This window comes from Pipistrellus kuhlii, unplaced genomic scaffold, assembly GCF_014108245.1.
Source record: "Pipistrellus kuhlii isolate mPipKuh1 unplaced genomic scaffold, mPipKuh1.p scaffold_m20_p_29, whole genome shotgun sequence".
NCBI classification, from domain to species: domain Eukaryota; kingdom Metazoa; phylum Chordata; class Mammalia; order Chiroptera; family Vespertilionidae; genus Pipistrellus; species Pipistrellus kuhlii.
The window spans coordinates 4,956,748-4,981,151 of NW_023425528.1; the positions used below are offsets into that span (position 1 = coordinate 4,956,748).

The following is a 24,404-nucleotide window of genomic DNA, read 5'->3' on the forward strand; positions in this document are numbered from 1 at the left end:
CTAAAACAGTTAAAAATTTGAAAGATAGTTGCTTTAAACACAATTTTAATAACACTTAATCACAGAAATTATTTTATTTGCAGAAGTGGCTGGCAGTTGGACAAAATTTATGTTCAAATAATTTATAAATTTCCAAACAAAATCTGCACTCAGTCTAATGATGTAGCCACCAGGTATCTACAATAGATTATTGTGTTTAACTGGCTTTGTTGAATCAAATACTACAATACTTACTAAAGAAGAAATACATTACACTCAAGTCAAGCTAAGGCTTACTATTAGAAGAAAAAGATTAGAAAAGGAAATTGCTTATGCTATCTATAAAAGTGTTATGAATTGCTTCCATGTTAACCATAATTAATTATAAAGTAGCTAGAACATCTTCATTTACATGTTTACATTATCAAGCATGTCTTAAACTCTTGATCTTCTTTCAAAAAGAATAATATTGCAAATCAATAATATTACAAATATTTCTTTATCATTTGAAATGTTTTAATCATTTCCTACCTAGAACTTTGTTAGTAAAAACAAATTACTGCTTTTTACTGAGTTAATTTTATTTAGTTCTTAGAAACCTCAAACCAGTCCCTTAGTTTAGTCACTCTATTTTATTTATTTAGTTAGTTATTTAGTTATTTTATTTTGGTTTAGTCATTTTAGTTTGCAGTTATTTTCCATGTCCCTGTTATATTCTGTCACATTATCCATTCAAAATCATTGTCCTCAAGTAGTAATTTTTTTTATAATGACAATTATGAACATGCAATCAATATAAAAGTCAAATGCCTTTAAAAATACAATCACTGAAGAAATTAGAGAATTATAATGAAGTAAGTCCATCTTGAAATTAACCTCAAAGAAAGTTAGTGTGAAAATATTGTAAAATGGCATCTAGTAGCTTCTATAATAGACATATCAACAGATTTGAACATGTTTCTCTGGTAAGGCTGCAATTCACCCTCAAAAAATAATACTCAGACTCTTCCTAATAATGGGCAAGTCAGTATGAATACATATGCTCAATTAAAACCAATCAACTTCAGAACTGCAAGGGTGGTCAATTTAGAACATTCTGGTTCAAATAGATGTTTCCTTGGCCTGAACTTTCAAACATGAATTACTAGTTTTGTGGGCTACCTAGTATAATTTTAAATTAAATTAAAAGTCTTTTACTTTTGAATGTCATTTTTATGGCTTCTTTTCTCTTTCTGCACTCTGACTGGTCCATATCTCCAGTCAGAGGACATAGATATGGGGCAGAAATATGTAAATTCAAGTACTGAAAGGATTAGGATACTAATATTAGGATTTGGAGCTCGAGGAACAAGGGTCACTTGCCTGACCATGGAACACATTTAGGATCCATTTTGAAAAGTACATATGTACTATCTAACTTAGCTTCAGTATAGATCTGAATATTACAGTGAGATTATTTTATTTTTTAAATATGATGTTATTGATTTTAGAGAGAGAGGAAAAGAGAGGGAGAGAGAGAAAGATCAATGTAAGAGAAACTAATCAGCTGCCTCCTGCATGTCCCCTCCTGGGGATCAAGCCAGAAACCAGGGAATGTGCCCTATCTTGAACCTAACTGGTGATCTCTCAGAGCATATGACAATGCTCAATCAACGGAGTCATACCTGCCTGGGCAGTGAGCCTACTTTATTGATGAATATTATCTTAAAAGAATCATGAAGATTAGAGATTTCTGTTGGTACTGTTATCTCCTTGAATGTTTGTGGACTATAGCTGCCATTTATACTTATTCAACTACCATTTTTATTATCCAGAAAGGAAAAAATACAACAACCAACTTTCTGTTCTTGCCACTTCCTTGTAGGTGTCCTGGCTACTCATGTATTCAATTTCCTTATTTTTATTTTTGCTGATCTTCCATTCATGTTGAACATGGCTAACCATCTCTCTTTATACTTCCTTGATAATGTGCTTTCAGTCTCCTCCTCCTTCAGTGACAATTCTTTATGTGATAGGTATTGCTTCTTCTTCTGCCTTAGTGAACACTTTGGCCTTTTACAACCCTTTCTTTACATTTATTTCTCTTGGATAGCATCTACTTCTACATATTAAGTTATATTGCATAATTCCTTAATCTATGGATGGAAGGGGATACATCCAACTTTTGTGGAACCAGATACTTTATATAATTTAAAAGGAGATGGAAGATGGTGACCAGCAGGAAGTTAGGGAGGGAGAGAGTGTGAGAAAGTGAGAGAGCAATAGAGGAGTGTATGGTGTGTATGTGTATGAGCTAGGGACAGTTAGATTATGCAGGTCTTTGAAGGAGCTGCCAAACAGGGCAGTCTTAGATGGTGGAGCCCCACACACAACGTGTACACTTCTGAGTGGCCAGTGGGAGCACAGAGACCATGGAATCTTAAGAAATAGGGCTGATTGAGACTAGGATCCTGGCCTCAGCACCACCCAGTCTGGTCTCAGATGCAAAGCAGGTCCCTGCAGTCACAAGGGACAAAGACCTGTGACCACAATTGCAGACCAACAGACAATAAGAATCCAGATATCCCAGCCACAGATTTCTGTGAGTCATGGAGCCTATCCCCCTCCCTCCTTGCAGGCTCCTGGGCAACACCATAGTAACTGATAGACCTGCCCCTACACAGGCCACAGTGCCACTATAGGATTTGAGCCTGCATGCCCACGGACACTGGGAATCTGCTCCCCACAACGTAATCCTGTGACCAAACCCGAAACCCACACAGAGTGACAGTGCCATCTGACTCTGATTCTTGGTGATCACACAAGGAAGACTGTTTTCGTCAGCGCAGGAGAAGACCTCAGGCCGACACAGTGCTATTGTGCAACCCAGTCCCCCAAGCTGACCAGAACCCAGTTTCTCTAGGCGGGAGGCAGCATTGAGCACTACTGACTTGATTCTGTTTCTTATCACATGCACCTTGGATCCCTGACTCCTAGTGCACTCCCACTAAGCCAGTATCTCCAATTCTTGGTGCATAAGCACATAGGGATCCTGATTCTCAGCAAGAGGCCACACACAGCAACAAAGACTCTGATATTCAATTCCTGGTGCAGACACAGGGCAACTCTGACTCCTAGCACGTGATAGGGGATTCTGATTTTCAGCACATGACAACAATCCAGTGCAGACGGGGTCCCTGATTCTAGGTACACACACAAGACCACACTGAGTGCTGGTAACACTGACCCTGGGTGAGACTGGTTCCCACCAACCCATGGTAGCCACACATTTTAGTGTCAGAGCACTTCAGTGACACTTGGGTGGTGTGAAGCTCCCACTGCAACCCGAAGTTTGAATGTTCTGGAGATAGTCAGAATAGGGAGATGACACAATCCCAGAGGGAAAAAAAATGAGGCGTCACCAAGAAAGGAAATTAGTGAAATTGAAGTATGCAATGTGACTGAAAAAGAATTCAGAAGAAGGAAATGGAATGAAATATGCAAAGTCATGCAAAGGAAGGATATGAATCCTAGAATACTGTACTCAGCAAGGCTATCAAAATGGAAGGTGAAATCAGGGGTTTCACAGACAAAAAAGGACTAAGGGAATTTATTACCACAAAAACAGCAATGCAAGTAATGTTAAAGATCTGTTATAAAACAAACAAACAAAAAACAAACAAACAAACAAAAAAACACACCAAAGGTGGAACACAGAGGTAAAGGATAAAAATGAGCCAAAACTGGTTTGGCTCAGTGGTAGAGCATCAGTCTGCGGACTGAAGGGTCCCAGGTTCGATTCCAGTCAAGGGCTTGTACATTCCAGTCAAGGGCATGTACATTTGTTGAGGGCACATCCCCGGTGGGGGGTGTGCAGGAGGCAGCTGGTTGATGTTTCTCTCTCATTGACGTTTCTGGCTCTCTATCTCTCTCCCTTCCTCTCTGTAAAAAATCAATAATATATATATATATATATATATATATATATATATATATATATATATATATATATATTTTAAAAAAGGTCCCAGGTTCGATTCCGGTCAAGGGCATGTACCTTGGTTGTGGGCACATCCCCAGGAGGGGGCGTGCAAGAGGCAGCTGATCGATGACTCTCTCATCGATGTTTCTAACTCTCTATCTCCCTTCTTCTCTGTAAAAAATTAATATAATATATTTTAAATGATAACAAATAAGTACCTATCAATAATAACTTTAAATGTAAATGGATTAAATGCCCCCTGAAAAGACATAGGGAAATGGATTTAATAAGAAAATAAGACCCATATATCTGCTGTCTACAAGAAACCCACCTCAGAAAAAAAGAAGCACACAGACTGAGGGTGAAAGGATGGAAAAAGGTTTACCAGGCTAATGGAAATGAAAAATAAAAAGAGCTGGGGTAGCAATATTTATATCTGACAAATTAGAACCTAAAGAGAAGGACATAATAAGAGATAAGGAAGGCCACTTTATAATACTAAAGGGAGAAATACAACAAAGAAATAACTTTGGTAAACATATACGCACCCAATACAGGAGTACCCAAATACATTAAAAAAAAAAAACAAAACAAAACAAAAAAAACCTCCTGGAGGATATCAAGGAAGAGGTTGACAGCAGTAAAATCATGGTAGGGGACTTTAATACCCCACTATCACTATTTGACAAGTCCTCTAAACAAAAAATCCGCAAAGACACATCAATTCTAAATGACTCACTAGAATAAATTGAAATAATTGACATCTTCAGAACATTTCACCACAAAGCCATGGAATATACATTCTTCTCCAGTGCACATGGGACATTTTCAAAGATAGACCATATGTTGGGACATAGTCAAGTCTTTTCAAATTCAAGAAGATAGAACTCATATAAAGCATCTTCTTAGATCACTGTGGCATAAAACTGGAAGTCAACTCCAATAAAAACAATCCAAAGAAATCAAACACATTGAGACTAAATAGCATGTTATTATACAATGGCTGCATTACCAGAGAGATCAAAAAGAAATAAAAAACTTCATGGCTGCCGAAACCAGTTTGGCTCAGTGGTAGAGCATCGGTCTGCGGACTGAAGGGTCCCAGGTTCGATTCCGGTCAAGGGCATGTGCATTGGTTGTGGGCACATCCTCGGTGGGGGGTGTGCAGAGGGCAGCTGGTCGATGTTTCTCTCTCATCGACATTTCTGGCTCTCTATCTCTCTCCCTTCCTCTCTGTAAAAAATCAATAAAATATATTAAAAAAAAACTTTATGGCAACAAATGACAATGAAAACACAACAATCCAAAATCTATGGGACACAGTGAAAGCAGTCTTGAGAGGGAAGTTCGTAGCTCTACAAGCCTACTGTAAAAAACAAGAAACGATGGTAATAAATTACCTAACCCTACAATTCAAATAGTTAGACAAAAAGCAACAAGAAAAGCCCAGTGTATGCGGAAGGAAGGAAATAATAAAGATTAGAGTAGAGATAAATGACATAGAGACCAAATAATAAAGATCAGAGTGGAGATAAACGACATAGAGACCAATACAAAAGTTCAACAAAACCAATAGCTGTTTCTTCAAAAGGATAAACGAGATTGATGAACCTTTAGCCAGGCTCACCAAGAAGCAAAGAGAGAGGACCCAAATAAACAAAATCAGAAATGAAAGAGGTGAAATAACAACAGACTCCACCAAAATACAGAGGATTGTTAAAAAAAAAAAAAAAAAATCAGGACCATCTCGTCAAAAGCAGAACATCTGGACACCTTGGCACAGACCCAGCCTGCGTGTGATCTCCCTAACCCCCTTGCTTCTCAGTACAAGGGAAGGATTGCACAGTTTGGCATATCTGGGAGACCGCATGGGGGAAATTGACTTTCTAGAAACAGGGGATCAGAGGGAGAAGAAACAATCCTGGAAACAATTCAATCTGGGAGCAGCACCCAGGCAACTTTTCTGGACAAAACATAGAGCCATAGAGAAAGAAGGCTAGAGCAGTCAAAAAGACTGGGAAGTCAAACCAGAAACACTGCCACCTAGGGGCTGAAATACAAACTGATTCCCACCCCCCCTTTTTTTTAACCTTTCTTTTTTTATTATTATTTTTTTTTATTACTTTTAATTAATCAAAAGTAAATGGACACAAAGAACTAAGAAATAGCCTACTTAAAATTAAGGACTAGCTTACAAAACTGAGGTGCAGTGGAATGCAGGGATCTGCAATACTGTCTGGACTGAGAAATAAGCGTGCCAAATATAATAGCACAGGAAGTGAATGACCACTACTGCATATTTTATGCTAATTTTTCTATTTTGTATTTTATTTTCATCTTTTACATCTTTTAGTTTATTTTCATTTTTTACATCTTTTAATTAAGAAACAATATTTTTCTTTTTTCCTCACTTGATTATACCTTTGCAATTATTACATTTTTCAATTTCAATCATCATTATTACTACTGCTATTTTGCATTTTTTGTTTCCATTTTGTTTTGTTTTTTGTTTTTTTTTTTTCTTACCATTTTAATTTATTTTTATTTTACATTTGGATTACTCTTCATTTTATTTTAATCTCTAATATAGCATCATTCAACCCTACCTCAACTTGACCTTTATGCCATCATTCTCTTATTAACCTTTACCCTTTTCAACTTCTGTTTATTTTATCCCTTTCTGGATTTAGTTTTTCCCTATTCTTTCTGTATACCCCCTGTTAAAATTCTCACCTTACTTATAGACCTAATTTTCAACCCCCTGCTCCAAGTGCATAAATATGACTCTCTTCACTATATTAACTAGTTAACAAAAGAAAGAAAAAAAAAAACCTGTTGTTCTCTCTATCCTTTTTGTTATTGTTTCTGTGAATGTTGATTATATAGAATTTTTATGCTTTTTAGTGAAATTGATGTGCTTATTCTTTTGTTGTTATTGCTGCTTAGTATTTTTAATTGCTTTGTTTTTGTTTATTTTTTACTTCTGTTTATCGTAGCCTTGCTTAATAATAGTGGATATTGTAGTTTGTACTAATCTTCAAGTATTGTTGCGGGCATTTGTGGGGATTAGTGGTTGTTCTATGGGAATTTTCTCCATATATATATATATATATATATATATATATATATATATATATATATATAGTTTGTTTCCCTTTTCTCTCTTAGTCTGCTTCTTCTCTCTCTCTCTCTGTCTCTCTCTCTCTTTTTTTTTTTTACCTTTCTTCTTTCTCCCCTACCCCCTAATTTGCTTTTCTCTAGTGATCACATTTATTAGAGGTTATTAATATCATAAATACATACCTGTTCAGTGATTTTTGTGTTGTACCTGGTAGTGTTGTATTTTGTGCCTTTAAATCAACTCAGGAGAAAGAAAACCATATAACCAGACATCCTGAAAAGAGAGACCATGGGCAGTCAAAGAAATAGCCCACACATGAAAGAAAAGCAGACATCACCAGTAAAGGAATTAAACCACTTAGAGGCAAGCAACCTACGAGAGCAGGAATTCAGAGTAATGATCATAAGATGGCTAAAAAGGATGGAAGAGAAATTTGACAATAACCAAGAAGAAATGAAGAAGAACCAAGAGGAAATGAAGATGAACCAAGAAGAAATGAAAAATGACATCACTACCATGAAGAACTCAATAGGAAGCATCAAAAGTAGACTGGAAGAATCAGAGGACCGCATCAGTGAGCTAAAAGACAAGACGGGAAAAAATACCCAAATAGAGCAGCTTCTAGAAAAAAAAAAAAATTTAAAAAGCAGGAGGAGAGCCTACAAGAGCTTTGAGACAATACAAAACAGAACAATATTTGAATAATAGGAGTTCCGGAAGGAAAGGAAACTGAGGTAGACATGGAAAATGTATTTCAAGAAATAATGACAGAAAACATTCCTGAAATAGAGAAGAAAAAACCCCACACAAATCCAAAATGCTCGCAGAATCCCAAGCAAAATGAATCCCAGAAGACCGATGACAAGGCACATTATAATTAAATTGGCAAACACCAACAACAAAGTAAGAATCATAAAAGCAGCCAGAGAAAGACAGAAAGTTACATATAAAGGAACCCCCATCAAACTAACAACTGATTTCTCAACAGAAACTCATCAGGCCAGAAGGGAATGGGATGAAATATACAAAATCATGCAAAGGAAGGGTCTGAATCCAAGAATACTGTACCCAGCAAGGCAATCAATCAAAATTGAAGGGGAAATCAGGAGCTTCACAGACAAAAAAAGACTAAATGAATTTATCTCCACCAAACCAGCAATGAAAGAAATGCTAAGGGGTCTCCTGCAAAAATAAAGAAAAAGGAAGTGAAGAAGGAACACAGGGGTATAGAATAAAAATGGTGTCAAATAAGTACCTGTCAATAATTACTTTAAATGTAAATGGATTAAATGATCCAATCAAAAGACATAGGGTAACATATTGGATAAGAAAACAAGACCCATACATCTGTTGTCTACAAGAAACCCACCTCAGAAAAAAAGATGCACACAGACTAAGGATGAAGAGATGGGAAAAGGTTTTCCAGGCAAATGGAAATGAACAAAAAGCTGGGGTAGCAATACTTATATCTGACAAAATAGATCTCAGAGTGAAGGACATATCAAGAGATAATGAAAGTCACTTCATAATACTAAAGGGAACAATCCAACAAGAAGAAATAACCCTGGTAAATATATATGCACCCAATACAGGAGCACCTAAATACATTAAAAAAAAACCAAAAAACAAACAAACAAAAAAAACTGCTGGAGGATATTAAGGGAGTGATTAATAGCAATACAATCATAGTAGGAGATTTTAATACCCCACTGTCACCCTTCAACAAATCATCTAAACAAAATATCAGCAAAGAAATATCAATCCTAAATGACTCACTAGACCAGATGGAATTAATCGATATCTTCAGAAAATTCCATCCCAAAGCCACAGAATATATGTTCTTTTCAATTGCACATGGGACATTCTCAAAGATAGACCACATTTTGGGACATAGGCAAAGTCTCTTCAAATTCAAGAAGATAGAAATCATATCAAGCATCTTCTCAGATAATAGAGGCATAAAACTGGAAATTAACTACAATAAAAATAATCCAAAGAAATCAAGCACAAGGAGACTAAACAGCATGCTATTAAACAAGGACTGGGTTACCAGAGAAATCAAGGAAGAAATTAAAAACATCCTGGAAACAAATGACAATGTAAACACAACAATCCAAAATCTACAGGACACAGCAAAAGCAGTTTTGAGAGGGAAGTTCATATCCCTACAAGCCTATTGCAAAAAACAAGGAAAAAAATGGTAATAAATGATCTAACTCTACAACTCAAAGAGTTAGAAAAAGAGCAACAAGAAAAGCCCAGTGTAAGCAGAAGGAAGGAAATAACAAAAATTAGAGCAGAGCAAAACGACATAGAGACCAAAGAAACAATACATAAGATCAACAAAACCAAGAGCTGGTTCTTTGAAAGGATAAAAAAGATACATGAACCTCTAGCCAGGCTAACCAAGAAACAAAGAGAGAGGACCCAGATAAACAAAATCAGAAATGAAAGAGGTGAAATAACAACAGACCCCACTGAAATACAATGGATTGTTACAAAATACTATGAACAACTCTATTCCAACAAACTGAACAACCTGGAGGAACTGGACATATTCCTAGAAAAATACAAACTTCCAAAACTCAATCCGGAAGAATCTAAAAATCTCAATAGAACAGTAACTTGGGAAGAAATTGATAGTCATCAAAAAGCTTCCAGCAAACAAAAGCCCAGGGCCAGGTGGCTTTACAGGAGAGTTTTACCAAACATTCAAGGAAGAACTAAAACCTATCCTCCTCAGACTATTCCAAAAAATTCAAGAGGAAGGAACACTTCCAAACTCCTTCTATGAAGCCAGCATCACCCTAATACCAAAACCAGATAAAGACAACTCAATGAAAGAGAATTACAGGCCAATATCCCTCATGAACATAGATGCCAAAATCCTCAACAAAATTCTAGCAAATTGGCTCTAGCAGAGCATCACAAAGATCATACACCATGCCCTCTAAGTATAGGAACAAGACAGGGATGCCCACTATTGCCACTCCTCTTTGACATAGTACTGGAAGTACTAGCCATTGAAATTAGACAAGAGGAGGAAATAAAAGGCATCCAAATTGGAAAAGAAGAAGTAAAGTTATCCTTATTTGCAGATGACATGATATTGTACATAAAAAACCCAAAAGACTCCATTAAAAAACTAATTGACTTAATGAATGCATTTGCCAATGTAGCAGGATACAAAATTAACGCCAAGAAATCTATGATATTTCTATAAACCAACAGTGAACTTATAGAAACAGAGACTAAAAAAGCAATTCCATTTACTATCGCAACAAAAAAATTAAGATACCTAGGAATAAACTTAACTAAGGAAGTAAAGGACCTATATCTGGAAAACTACTCGACACTGAAAAAAGAGATAGAGGAAGATGTAAACAGATGGAAGAACATACCATGTTCATGGATTTGTAGAATCAACATCATCAAAATGTCCATACTTCCAAAAGCAATCTATACGTTCAATGCACTCCCTATTAAAATACCAATGGCATATTTCACTGAAATAGAAAGGATTCTCCAAAAGTTCATTTGGAACAATAAAAGACCCCGAATAACCACAGCAATCCTGAGAAAGAAGAGTAATTTAGGAGGGATCTCAATAGCAGACTTCAAGCTGTAGTACAAAGCCACTGTTCTCAAAACAGCCTGGTACTGGCACAAGAACAGACATATAGATCAATGGAATAGAATCGAGAACCCAGATATCAACCCAAATCACTATGCTCAATTAATATTTGACAAAGGGGGCACAAATATACAATGGAGTCAAGGCAGTCTCTTCAATAAATGGTGTTGGGAAAATTGGACAGATACATGCAAAAGAATGAAACTAGATCACCAACTTACACCATACACAAAAATAAACTCAAATTGGATACAGGACTTAAACATAAGACAGGAAACCATAAAAATACTAGAGGCATCCACAGGCAGCAAAATCTCAGACATATGCCAAAAGAACTTCTTCACTGATACTGCCCCTAGGCAATAGAAGCTAAAGAGAAAATAAACAAATGGGACTTCATCAAAATAAAAGCTTTTTTACAGCAAAAGAAACTATCAACAAAGCAATAAGAAAGCCCAGTGTATGGGAGAACATATTTGCAAATGTTACCACTGATAAAGGTTTAATCTCCAACATCTATAGACAGCTTATACAAGTAAATAAAAGGAAGATAAATGATCCAATTAAAAAATGGGCAATGGACCTAAATAGGATATTTTCAAAGAAAGACATAAGGAAGGCCAAGAGGCACATGAAAACATGCTCAAAGTCACTAACTATCTGAGAGATGCAAATAAAAACAACAATGCGGTATCATCTCACACCTGTCAGAATAGTCAACATCAACAAATCAACAATTGACAAGTGTTGGCAAGGTTGCGGAGAAAAAGGAACCCTCGTGCACTGCTGGTGGGAATGCAGACTGGTGCAACTACTGTGGAGAACAGTATGGAGTTTCCTCAAAAAAGTGAAAATGGAACTCCCATTTGACCCAGTAATCCCACTCCTAGGAATATATCCCAAGAAACTAGAAACGCCAATTAGAAAGGATATATGCACCCCTATGTTCATAGCAGCACAATCTACAATAGCTAGAATCTGAAAACAGGCTAGTCAGCAGATGATTGGATCAAAAAACTATGGTACATATACACAATGGAATACTATGCTGCCATAAAAAATAAGGAATTCTCATAATTTGCAGCAACCTGGATAGAATTAGAGAACATCATGCTTAGTGAAATAAGCCAGTCAATGAAAGAGAAATACCACATGACCTCACCCATTTATGGATATTAAAGAACATTATAAATTGATGAACCAGAAGACAGATATAAAGACAGTAAAGCAACAAGAAGACTGTCAAATTAAAGTGGGGAGTGTAGGGAGATCTGGGGGTGACAATAGATCAACCTAAGGACTTGTATACATGCATATAAGTACAACCAATGGACACAAAACTCTGGGAAGGGAGGGTATGTATGGGGGGGGGACAGTGTTAAAATATGTACACAGATAATAATTTAATTTAAAAAAAATCTGAAGCTCTAGAACTTCTGCCCATAAAAAAATGCACTGTGCATATATACAATACATACACACTTTTGAATGTAATTTTATAAGTTCACAATTGTCCTGAACTCCAGGTTAAAAACACATAGCTTAACTATATCTCCAATTATTTTATCAACTTGCATTCATAATCTCTCTTGCCAGCAAATAAGCTCTCCCTATCTCTCCATTATTATTGGATGCACATTTGAAGCATATTGATTTATACATAAATACTCCATTTGATTTGAACTATGTGAACTACCTTAACTGTATCTCCCTTGAAGGCCACCTGACTTTCAGTCCATTTCCAGGCTAATCATGCCATTTCCATTGCTCAGGGTTAAGCATAAAAGACACAGGGAGCCAAAACTTGCTCTTTCTTCATTGTCCATGTTTTAGTGAAATGATACCACTAACCACTCAGATCAGAGAAGAATTAAGGACTTAAACTCCTCCTTTGTGAGGTTCTAAGTAATAAAAAGATTAGGATCACCCCCCTCTCTGACATTTAATTCAAATAAAAACAACATTAAAGCATAAAAAGGTAGTCTAAAAAGTTCTGATATTACTATAATGATTAAGTCATTTAAAAACAATTTACCCTAAATCAATGTTTTTACATTTTCGGTATCCCTGATTTGCAGGGCCTTAAACACATGCTTACTCTAGCTATGGGGTAATCCAGCACGGGCTCAACTGTTTAAACCATAAATTTGGGGGCTTCTTTGACCCTACTTTAATATATATTTTATTTTATTTTTTGCAGAGAGGAAGGGAGAGGGATAAAGAGTTAGAAACATGGATCAGCTGCCTCCTGCACACCGCCTAGTAGGGATGTGCCCGCAACCAAAGTACATGTCCTTGACCAAAATCAAACCTGGAACCCTTCAGTCCACAGGCCAACTCTCTATCCACTGAGCCAAACCAGTTAGGACTCTTTGACCCTACTTTAATTCTACCTTAGTTTGTAACCAAGTTCTCTCTATCTATATCCCAAACTCATCTTAAATTCATCTTCTCTCTTATCCCCACAAACCATTATCTCGGTCAAACGTACCAGCATTACTCCCCTGGTCTTACTGTGTCTAATTTTGCTCCCTGAAATTTATTATGCTGAGCCAGAGTAATCTTTTGAAATATAATAATCTCACTGCATTCTTGCCTTTGTTTAAGATCCTTAAATGGATTCCCACTATCCCTGATTTTTAGCATGATATCTAAGTTAAAAATGCATGCTTCTTAGCATGCAATCCAAGGGCCTGCATGATTTGCCTTCATCCCTCTCCATTGTCTATTCTTGCCATGTTCCCCAGTGTCCCATACCCATTTCATGCTCCCTAAACTACTGGAGTTCTCTTTTTTTAAATTTATTTTTCAATATTGTATTACTTTCAGGTGTATAACATGGTGATTAGACATTTATATACCTTACAAAGTGAGGTAAGTCTAGAATCCACTAGAATAATAATATTTGTTACAATATTATTAACTATATTCCCCATGCTATAATTTACACCCCATGACTATTTTTATAACTGTGAATCTGTACTTCTTAATCCCTTTCATCCATCTCCTACTAGTATTCTCTTACTGCAAAACTTTTATACATGCTACAAGTCAAGGCCTGAGAATGCTTAGTTTTTATAATTTCCCTTTTGGTTTGTATGGATAAGTTCCATTAGTCTTTATTCTTGAAGACACCCTCTTGGGGTTCCTCTCCTGTAGCAAGTCTGTTCCTGTCTTCAGTCTGCAAAGTTAAATGCCCTTCTCTTCATGTTCCCAAGGATTACCCAGTGCATACTCTGAGCTTGACACTTATAAACACTAGATTGTTTTTTTCCTTCTTTATATACCTATTTCTCTAGCTAAATTTGAAGTATTTGACAGCAGCCACTGTATCTTATTCAGGCTCACATTCCCTACCATTTCTGAAACATTCACCATGCGCAAAGTGCTTCTAAGGTTATCTCATTTAATCACAAAAATCTTATAAGGTAGACCGTATTATTATTTTCAGAGATGAGGAAATCAGTCTTAGTGAGATTAAACCACATACCCAGGTTATATACAATAGCTGGCAGGTGTCAGAATAAGGATTTGAAAAGAGGTACCAACTGTGGCTATAGAATCGGAGCTCTTAATAGCAACATTATTTTTTTTATTAAATAGCATTTTTAAAACTTGACACATTTGAATCCTAGCCTTCAGTAAATCTATAATGATTGAATTGGAGCTTAGATGAAAACTTTTTTTTTTTCTTTTTAGCAACACTAAGTCTGTATCTCCTTCAGAAAATTCTGTGTGCATTGGTCATTTCTGTTAAGATTTAGCCTAAAGATCAGCTGTGTTTATGTTTGTAGATAGCAGAAGACCAAATAAGTATTATTTTTAAAAGCATGCCATGCAGATTCTATTGGAATTTAGAACGAAGGCCACAAATTGCTGACTAGACTACAAATTGCAAAGTGTGTTTGGCTTCGGGACTCTCTAGGTGTATATGAGTTCTGATTTTAACTCAAGGGACAGCTAATCTTTCTTGTCTCTCATCCTGACACTTTTCTTCATCTTCATCTTACAACTTTTGAAAGAAGAAAAGTCCTTCTAGATACCAGTCATCGCCCATATGGTCCACCACAGTGTTCCATTCTTCTTCCAGTGGCTAGAGCTTTTTCATTACAAATTTCCTATTCTTTCAACCTCTTATTTTATTTATTTTTTAATTCTCACCCAAAGCTATTTTTCCATTGATTTTTAGAGAGTGAAAGAGAGAGGGAAAGACAGAGAGACATACAGATATGAGAGAAACACATCAATTGGTTGCCTCCTGCATGTGCCCTGACCAGAGTCCAGGCTGGGGAGGAGCATGCAACGTAGGTACATGCCCTTCACCTGAATGGAACCCGGGACCCTTTGTTCCACTGAGCCAAACCTGCTAGAGCTCAACCTGTTCTTTATATGATTGCTTCACTTCCTGCCTTAAGTTCTTAAATTTCACTGTGCATCACTCTTATCTGAGAAACTTAAAGAGAGATGTCAAAACCCCATCCACAAAGATTCAGATTCAGTTAATCTGTGCTAGACCCAATCACCTTTCATTTTTACAGCTCCTCAGGTATTTCCATTAAGCTGCCGGTGTTGAAAGCAACAACTGTAAGCCTTACTATCCAATGAAGCTACCCCTTCCACAAATATTCATAAGTGCTGCTCATTCTTCCACATCCTAAGTCCCTAGGCCTAGTGGGATGGGAAAAGATAGAATTTTCATATTTTTTACTATAAAATGTGTATTTGAATCAGTACTATGGCACTTTTCCACAAGACCCATCCTTGAGGTTATTGTCATTTAGTTGTCTTGGCCAAGTCCCCTTATCCATCGATGATTTTGATCCCTAGTCTTCATTCCTACACTCAATGCTGACATCACTTTGTGAAATGTAATATATAAATGTAATATATAAAAGAGGAGGATCTGGGGGAGATAATAGATCAACTGAAGGACTTGTATACATGCATATAAGTACAACCAATGGACATAAAGCTCTGGGGATGGAGGGGATGGGTGGGAGGGAGGGAGGGGGGAATATAAAATAAAATTAAAATTAAAAAAAATAAAGAAAAAATAAAAATAAAATCATAAAAAAAGAAGAAAAAAAAAAGAATGCTTGTTCACACTCTTTCCTTTTAACTCCTTGACTTCCATCAACTCTACTGAACTGGACCACCCTCCTTATCTATAATCCATTCTCATGACCACCTTTTAAACCAGTGATTTTCAACTGGGGTTGCACATCAACATGACTTGTAGAATTCCATAAAGTATCAATCTCTAGGGCCCACCCAAAACATACTATATCAGGATTTCTGGGTGTAGAACCTGGACAAATAATATTTTAATCTCCATAGATGATTTTAAGACTGAGTGGAGAATCACAACTATCCCAGGCCTTTTCATTATCTAGAATGACCCTTTCACTGAAATATTCAACCCTGTCATCTCATTCTTTGAGCCCATCCTCCCATCCTGCCAACCTTCTCACTTTCTCAAGCCCTTACTCTATTTTACCTGTTCTTTGATTTCAATAAAACCTCCAGTTCCTGTATGCTTACACTTTTAACCCATTTCTCAGCTTCCTCCTGGACCAGCCCATCATTTAAATTGCTATTAAGCCACTGCCCTGGAAATTCTTACTCTTTGACCTTCTCTTGCAATTGTCCTTCTAAACCACAGAATCCAACCATAAAACCTCCACTTTCATATTGAAGCTACTAAAAGTTGTTGGAGGAAAACATACAACTATGCATATTGGTGTTCATAGGTAACAGTTGGTTCATAAATGGTGCTTGGTAATATTCTTCTTTCCCCTTGCCAACTTCAGTTCCTACTCTTCTTATTGAGTATTCCAAACTTTTATCATTTCAGTCAAATTTTTGTTTCACCCTCTTCTCTCAACATATAAAATTCTTTCTATTTCTAAGATAAAAATGGAAGCCATTAGTTTGGAGCTCTTTTGACTTCACTCTCTCCCCCAGTCTTTTCATTTATCTCACATTTCATTGGAAGCAGAGTTCCTTCCTTCTGTGTAAGGTTTATTCTTCCACTGGTGTCTAGATACCAGTCCCTCTCACTTCTCTTATTTCTCATTGTATCTTCTATCTCTCCCCTTCTACTGACACTCTCATTTGAATTAAAAGACATTCTTAGATCTCTTTTGTACTTAAAAATTAAAACCTTCTGACACATCTCAGCTCTCTCTAACTGCAGTAGTCTCTCAGCCTCTCCTTCTCTAAACACCTTGAAAAGGCAATCTAGATTTCCTTAGCTCTCACTCCTCAAACCACTGCATTAAGCCCCTGAGGTCACTTGAAAATTGCTACTTTTCAGTCCTTACCAACAATAACCTTCAGTCAAAACTGACATTTATGACCACATACTTCATGAAATTAACTCCTCTATGTCTTCTTTCATACAACACTTTTCTAAAATATATTCCAATGTTTCTGGTTCTTCTATCAACTCTTTAAATAGTATTCTCCAGGAGCTATCCTAGGTCTTCATCTCTTCTTATTATAACACCTGTTCCTTAAGTCACCTCATGTGCTTATATATTTTCAACTATCATCTACACTAGTGATTCCCCATATGTACCTTCAGTCCTGACCTTTCTGCTGTACTCTGATCCCATGGAAAAAACTGCCTACTGAGACCCTCTATTTGGATGTCTCATAGGCCCCTCAATCTAAATTTTTTCAAAAGTAAACTATTCTCCACTGCCTTTCCTCTCTTAAAACAAGAACTACAACTCCCCCTGAATTCTCTACCTCACCATCCTTCAGCTTCCCTTCCTACTTTCTGAATAGTTGCTTATTTCTATCAATTCTTCCTCCGAAATAATTGCCACTGTATTTTCCTCTCCTATATAGATACTGGCCCTTAGCCAGGCCACTGCCATTTCTCATCTGCATGATTCCAACAGTCTGACTTGACTCCTTCCATCTTTCTTTTCCCCAATCCATTTTTCTCCTGTGACTAAAGTGATATTTTGACACACAAAAATGATATCATTCCCCTGCTTTAATGTTTCCCCATTGCCTTCAGAATTAAATTCAAAGCCCTAAGTATGGCATAAATAAGTTCTGCAGGATCCAATACCTAATTTACTTCCACAGATCCCTACCCCACCCCTCTCCCATTATCACTCTATGCACTAGCTATTCTGAACTATTTGTAGTTGTATTAATAAAACCTAAGCAAATAGTGTGACATGCCTACTGCCTTCATAATGTTGTTTCTTCTATCTGAAATGCCAGACATCTCTTAATGGATAGCTCTATTCTTTCTTTAAGACTCACTTAAATTCAGTGGTCACCTCCTTCAGGAAACCTTCCTTAATTGCCCCTCTCCTCAACTTCAGGTTTAAATAAATGCCTCTCTTCATTGCTCATTTCTATATTGTACTCACCACTATAGACTCTAATCATTCATTGACTTGTCTGTGTTCCTCACTAGGCCATCAGTGTCTTAAAGGCAGGAAATGGAACTTATTCATCTATGTACCCCAATATCTATTTAGAACAGTACCTGATTTAATAAATATTTCATGAATAAGCCAATAAACAAATGAATGGATAAATGACCTTCAGTATGCGAAATGAGACCCAATACATGAAAACAGGTCATGCATATTTGCCATTATGTGTTGGTGGATGAGGAGACAATGATCCAGGTTCTCAAAGAAGGCTAGGGGTCAGAGAATATATTTTAGACTATTTGTTATAGTTGAAGTTGTTGGTGGAATTGTTGCTGTTTTCCCATAACAGTGGGGGTGACTCTGTACTCATCAAACACATCTCTTCCCAGGTGCCACTTTGGGGACAGAACCATATATTGGCAACACATATGGGCAGCGTTAAAGGTACAGCAAAACAACCAATTCTCCCCAAGATGAAATCCCTGGATGGTGCTATACTTGTCTTCTGAAATCATTTTAGAAAACTGTCACCTGAGTCTTCCTTGTTATAGGAATTCCACTTGTCATCTTTCCCTAAAATTCCTGGAAGTTTTGTTGGACATTCTTATTGGACGTCATATTGGTCACATCCAGAATTATTTTTTAAGAAAACTTTCTAGCTCCTTGAAAATAGAGAATGCAAGAAAAGACAGAAATGACAGAGGACAGACATAGAGAAATGCTTTCCTACATACATTTAGCCTGAAAGCATAGAACAATGATAATTAAAAAAAAAAAGAAATGGGAAGTATGCAAAATCACAGTATATGGCATGATTTAAAAAGCAACATTTATACAGAAAGCTAAAAACAAAATATTATATAGAACATTTTTGAAATATAGAAATCTTTTTTCCAAAGAAAAAGGCACATATGCTGGCTAGTTATAAGCAGCAGGCATTTCACAACCTTGGCTCTAACAATCAAGCTCCCTCCTGTTACTGTTCTAGACTCTTTTCCTTTGAATCAGTCACTGGGTCAGTTAACAAGTATACAGATAATTGAGGATCAGTATAGTGACATATTAGGCTGAGTAACTCATTAGGAACATAATATTCTAAACTTGTGATCTAACTAAAGAAATAAGCTAAACAAATAAAAAATAGAAATTGATAATACAAGCTCAAAGAAAACAAGGTGTTAATATGGGAAGAATAGAGTATAAATGCTGTAGCGAGTCAAAAGAAGGTCATAGAAAGTTGTGGGGATAGTGAGGGCTTACTGATAGGGGTAAGACTAGAGAGATGGGTCTTAAAGAATTGATAGGCAGCCGAAACCGGTTTGGCTCAGTGGATAGAGTGTCGGCCTGAGGACAGAAGGGTCCCAGGTTTGATTCTGGTCAAGGGCATGTACTTTGGTTGCGGGCACATCCCCAGTAGGGGGTGTGCAAGTGTGCAAGAGGCAGCTGATCGATGATTCTCTCTCATCGATGTTTCTAGCTCTCTATCCCTCTCTCTTCCTCTCTGTAAAAAATCAATAAAATATATATATATTTTAAAAAGAATGGATAGGCAAGAAGGATAAAGAATCTAATGCAGGAAAAACAGGAGTAGCAAAGATTGGAGGTAAAAATGTGTATAGCATAGTGATGAGGAAATGAGAAGACAGAAAAGTGGATAGATAGGGTATGGCCTTGGGAATCAGGAAAGAAGATACAATTGAAGATAGCAATGAAGAATTTACTGGGGAAGTTTTTTGAACAGATGGATGATATGATAGAAAAGGTGTTTCCTCAAAGACAAGCCAGGTAGCTATGTACTTCTAGGTAGACATAGCAGGTTTCAAAATGGTTGTTATCATGAAGGCTAAGGGATAAAATAAATGGTGGGAGTAGAATGGGGAGGACATCTCTGCCATTAAATCTGATGCCTCTAATATTACCTATTGGGCATTTCCTATAAATTGTGCATGTCTGATTCCTGCAACTAGATTGAAAATTACCTTAGGACAAGGAAGCTTGTCTTATCTGTAATATCTCCAACAACACACAGAACTAGGCATATAAAAAGCAGGCAAAAGTCTTTTCAGAGTGAATTATAAAACATGCTTCAGGTTAGCTTATATTAACATCCACTTTTATTATATCAGATTTTTAAACTGAAATAGCTATTAAACTAGACCTGCTCAAATTCAGCATGCAGCTCTGATTTATGCACTTGCTGGTTGCACATAAGTTTCTAACATATGATCTTCTATGAAGTCCTTTGAGGTAAAGGATGTCTATTAAAATATTTTGTTAGAAGATTTGTACTGCAGTCTCTGATGTTGAAGATCTGGAGGGAGATGCCCTTGTCCCTACCTTGATACTAAAATCCCTTCCTCTTCTCTTCCCTACCTTTTCTCATTCCCCATGCAGATGTGCAATCTGCACTTTGTTATATGTTCCTGAAGCCAAACCACATGTGCAAATATAGGAGTCATTTCTAGCAGGGGCAGTGAGGAAAGCTAGTTACAGATATGCCACATTAAATGCCTGTTTTGAATCTCATTATTCTTGGACTTTGCTCAGGGAAAGCCATTTTGGAAGGATATAGAGGTATTTTAATGAGTGATCCACTTCCCATGGATGGTAACTACCATGTTTCCTAATAAATGATATTAGAGACTTGGTGACTCTTTAGCTGGAAGAGGCTGCTAGGCAATGCCTCACAGGGATCTTTTACAAAATGTTGGAGAGAACCAAGATGGTGGCATAGGTAAATACCAGTACTTGCTGCCTCTCAAAACCACATCAAAATTACAACTAAAATACAGAACAACTATCATCCAGAACCATGGGAAAGCTGGCTGAGTGGAAGTACTACAACTAGAAGTAAAGAAAAAAGTGCACTAAGACTGGTAAGAGGTGCAGAGGAATGGAAAGGGCTGACACCCTGGTGCACTGTACTTTTAATCAAGAAGGAGATACAAGCTACCACTTGCTCTGAACTCCAGATCTGGATGAGACTCTGGGGTTCCCAGACACATACAGGGAGAAACTAGACTGTCTGGCATGGGGTCAGGAATGCGAGGGTGGCTTTTTTTTCAGACGGAGGTACTCTCAGAAGTCATTGTAACTGCGCTGGGACCCCTATGGTGCAGGACTGACTGGTACCCATTGCTGTTTGCTCCACCCTGATGATTTCCAGAGACACTGCCCCACCCAATTTATAACACCACCCGAGCTTTACACAGCAGCTTTTTCATATGAATGGCCTGCCTTTTCTTAGCCTAAAACATGTCAAACAGGCAGTAGAGGGGTTAGGGGGCCACAAAGTTATAAATTTTTTTTTTAATTTTTATAAAAAAGGCCAAAGGCCAGCAGCATCAGCCTGCTTTGCTTCACAACTGGGCCTCATCTGGGCACTTCCAAATCTGATAAAAAGAGGAGGAATCTGCATATCTCTCTAAAGCTCCTGCTGGGTGGTACCAGGCAGTGGCTGACTTTGCACCTCCTTAGAGATCCAAAAGCCAGAGTACCCAGTGGTCAGTGTGAGACCATACCAGATTACATCTCTTCATATCCATAAGTGACAAACTCAGGGGGCAGACTCAGCAAGCACCAAAGCCCCAATGAAGCAAGTCCTCCACATAATGGTATCTCCTGCACAGCAGCTCTTTTATTGGAGACACAATTTGTCATCACAGCCAATTGGCCTTGAGGTAAATTCCTCCCAGTAATACCAACAGCAATGGAGGCTTAACTACAATAAGCATTTGTTCTGGGTGATGCAATAAGACTGTGTACACAGCCCACAAAGGGGTGCACCAATAGTGTCCACCCCAGGAGATTGGGGAGGCTGAGTCACTGGGCCCTATAGGACACCTACCACACAAGGCCACTCTATCAACTCAAGAAGACTTAGCAGCTATGCAATACATAGGAAAAAACAAAGAAACAAACAAACAAACAAACAAAAAACAACATCAGGGAAGCAGCCAAAATGCAGAGACCACAAAACATGTCACAAATGAAAGAAATGGAAAAAAGCAAAATACTGGATAAAGAGTTCAAAAACACAGTTACAAGGTTACTCAAGAATCTTCTAGAAACCTCTGAGGAACTTAGTGAGACCTTCAAGGATCTTAGTGAGAATGCAAAAAAAAAAAGGACCAGTCAGAAATTAAGCATGCACTAACTGAAATAAAGAATAATATATAGAGATTTAACAGTAGATTAGAAGATTCCAAGGATCAAGTCAAAGATTTGAAATATAAGGAAGCAAAAAAACACCCAACTGGAAGAGAAAAAGAAAAAAGAATCCAAAAACACAAAGATAGTGTAAGGAGCCTCTGGGACAACTTCAAGCATACCAACATCCAAATTATGGGGGTGCCAGAAGAAGAGAGAGAACAACATACTGAAAACCTATCTGAAGAAATAATGACAGAAAACTTCCCCTAAGTGAAAAAAATAGACTTACAAGTCCAGGAAGCACACAGAACCCCAAACATAAGGAATCCAAAGAGGACCACACCAAGACACATCATAATTAAAATGCCAAGGGCAAAAGACAAAGAGAGAATCTTAAAAGCAGCAAGAGAAAAACTGTTAGTTACCTACAAGGGAGCACCATATGACTGTCAGCTGATTTCTCAACAGAAACTACTCAGTCCAGAAGGGAGTGGTGAGACATATTCAAAGTGATGAATAGCAATGAAGATTACTCTGCCCAGTAAAGCTATCATTTAGAATTGAGGGTCAAATAAAGAGCTTCACAGACAAGAAAAACATAATGGGATTTATCACCACCAAACCAGTATTACCGTATTTTCCGGCTTATAAGACTACTTTTGAAATGAAAAAAAGCCTGTTCAGATTGGCCAGAGTCAGAGAGGCGGTTTATTAAAAAACGAACTGGTGTTGCCTCGGAAGTGGGGGGTAGTCTTATACAGTGAATATAGGCCTAAACCTATGTTTTAACTGTAAAATTAGGGGGTCTTATATGCCAGAAAATGTGGTATATGAAATTCTGAAGAGTATTCTTTAAGAAGAGGAAGAAGAAGAAAAAGGTAAAGATCAAAAACTATGAACAGCAAAGTGATAACAAGTACATATCTATCAACAAGTAAATCTAAAAATCAAGTGAATTAAAAATCTGAGGAACAGAATAAACTGGTGAATGTAATAGAATCAGGTGCATGGAAAGGGAGAAGGCTGACAATTTTCAGGAGGAATAGAGTGTGGGGTGCAGGAAGAGATTGGACAAATATAATATCTTATACCTATGGATGAGGACAGTGTGGGGGGGTGAAGGCTTGGGGAGGTGGGAACTGGGTAGTGGGGAGCTATGAGAGGAAAAAAGAGGAACTTCTGTAATAATCTGAACAATAAATATTTTTAAAATCTTGCCCTGGTGGCCTTTAAGAATTAAAATGTCTTAGTGTTTACTTAACTACCAAAAAGTAAATTAAGCAAGCACTGGAGTTGTTTTGCTCCACCCTCTGACTTGTGGGTCACAGAGCACATTGTGCCATAACCCCACAAGGGAAGCTTTCTGAAGTTTTATACTTGGGAACAAATAAGTATCTGAGAACAGTTAAAGTATTCTGTTTGGGGGCATATTATGAGAAGGGATTCAAAGGAATTTATTACTGTCTGCATTCATGTAAATGTATATTTTCTCTTACATAGGGAGAGATTAATTTTCTAGTTTTACTCTATTTTTTTGGTAAAAAATGTTATTTTGTGGGCCTTAAAATTTATTTTTCCAAATTGAAATACTCCAAACTATATTTCATAATTACAGTGGAAAGTTAGACATAAAACAGAATTTATTCTTGTCTTAAAGTATTTAAGAAATTGACAGTGCAAGGTAGGTAAAAGATTTAGAAAGAAGCTTTAGATAACAATATATTTCTGGTTTAAATCTAGCATATTTAGCAAAATATATACTGCTTTTGATCAGATAAGGATAAAAGGGCCCTAATCTTTTAATACTGAATTATGAATGAATCTAAGAGAAAGGATGAGAGGTGACTCTCATGTTCTACTTTAATACAGTATTTAAATATTTTAATTGTAAGAGCATTAGATATCTTTGTAATAGAAAAACACTCCAAAGCCCCCAAAATAACACAGGAATGGGGGGGGTAAACAATTTTTTTTATGGTACTTTCTGTTAGCAAGTTAGGTCCTCTGTAGGAGTAACATGGAAAGACAAAAGTAAGACTACTATTGTAGTGGCTGATTGAGAAAATGGGTTAGATTCACCTAAGTTTCACCTACCTCTGTAAAGATTCCATTTTTATATATTCCATTGACTAAAATCTATTTTCAAAACAAGTT

At 37.0% G+C, this 24,404-nt stretch overlaps 1 protein-coding gene across 3 annotated transcripts in view; it reads right to left on the minus strand.

Moving 5' to 3' along the window:
* Positions 1-24,404, minus strand: part of PAK3 (p21 (RAC1) activated kinase 3) — a 385,530-nt gene that overhangs the window by 88,777 nt on the left and 272,349 nt on the right. The gene's annotated exons all lie outside the window — the stretch shown is intronic.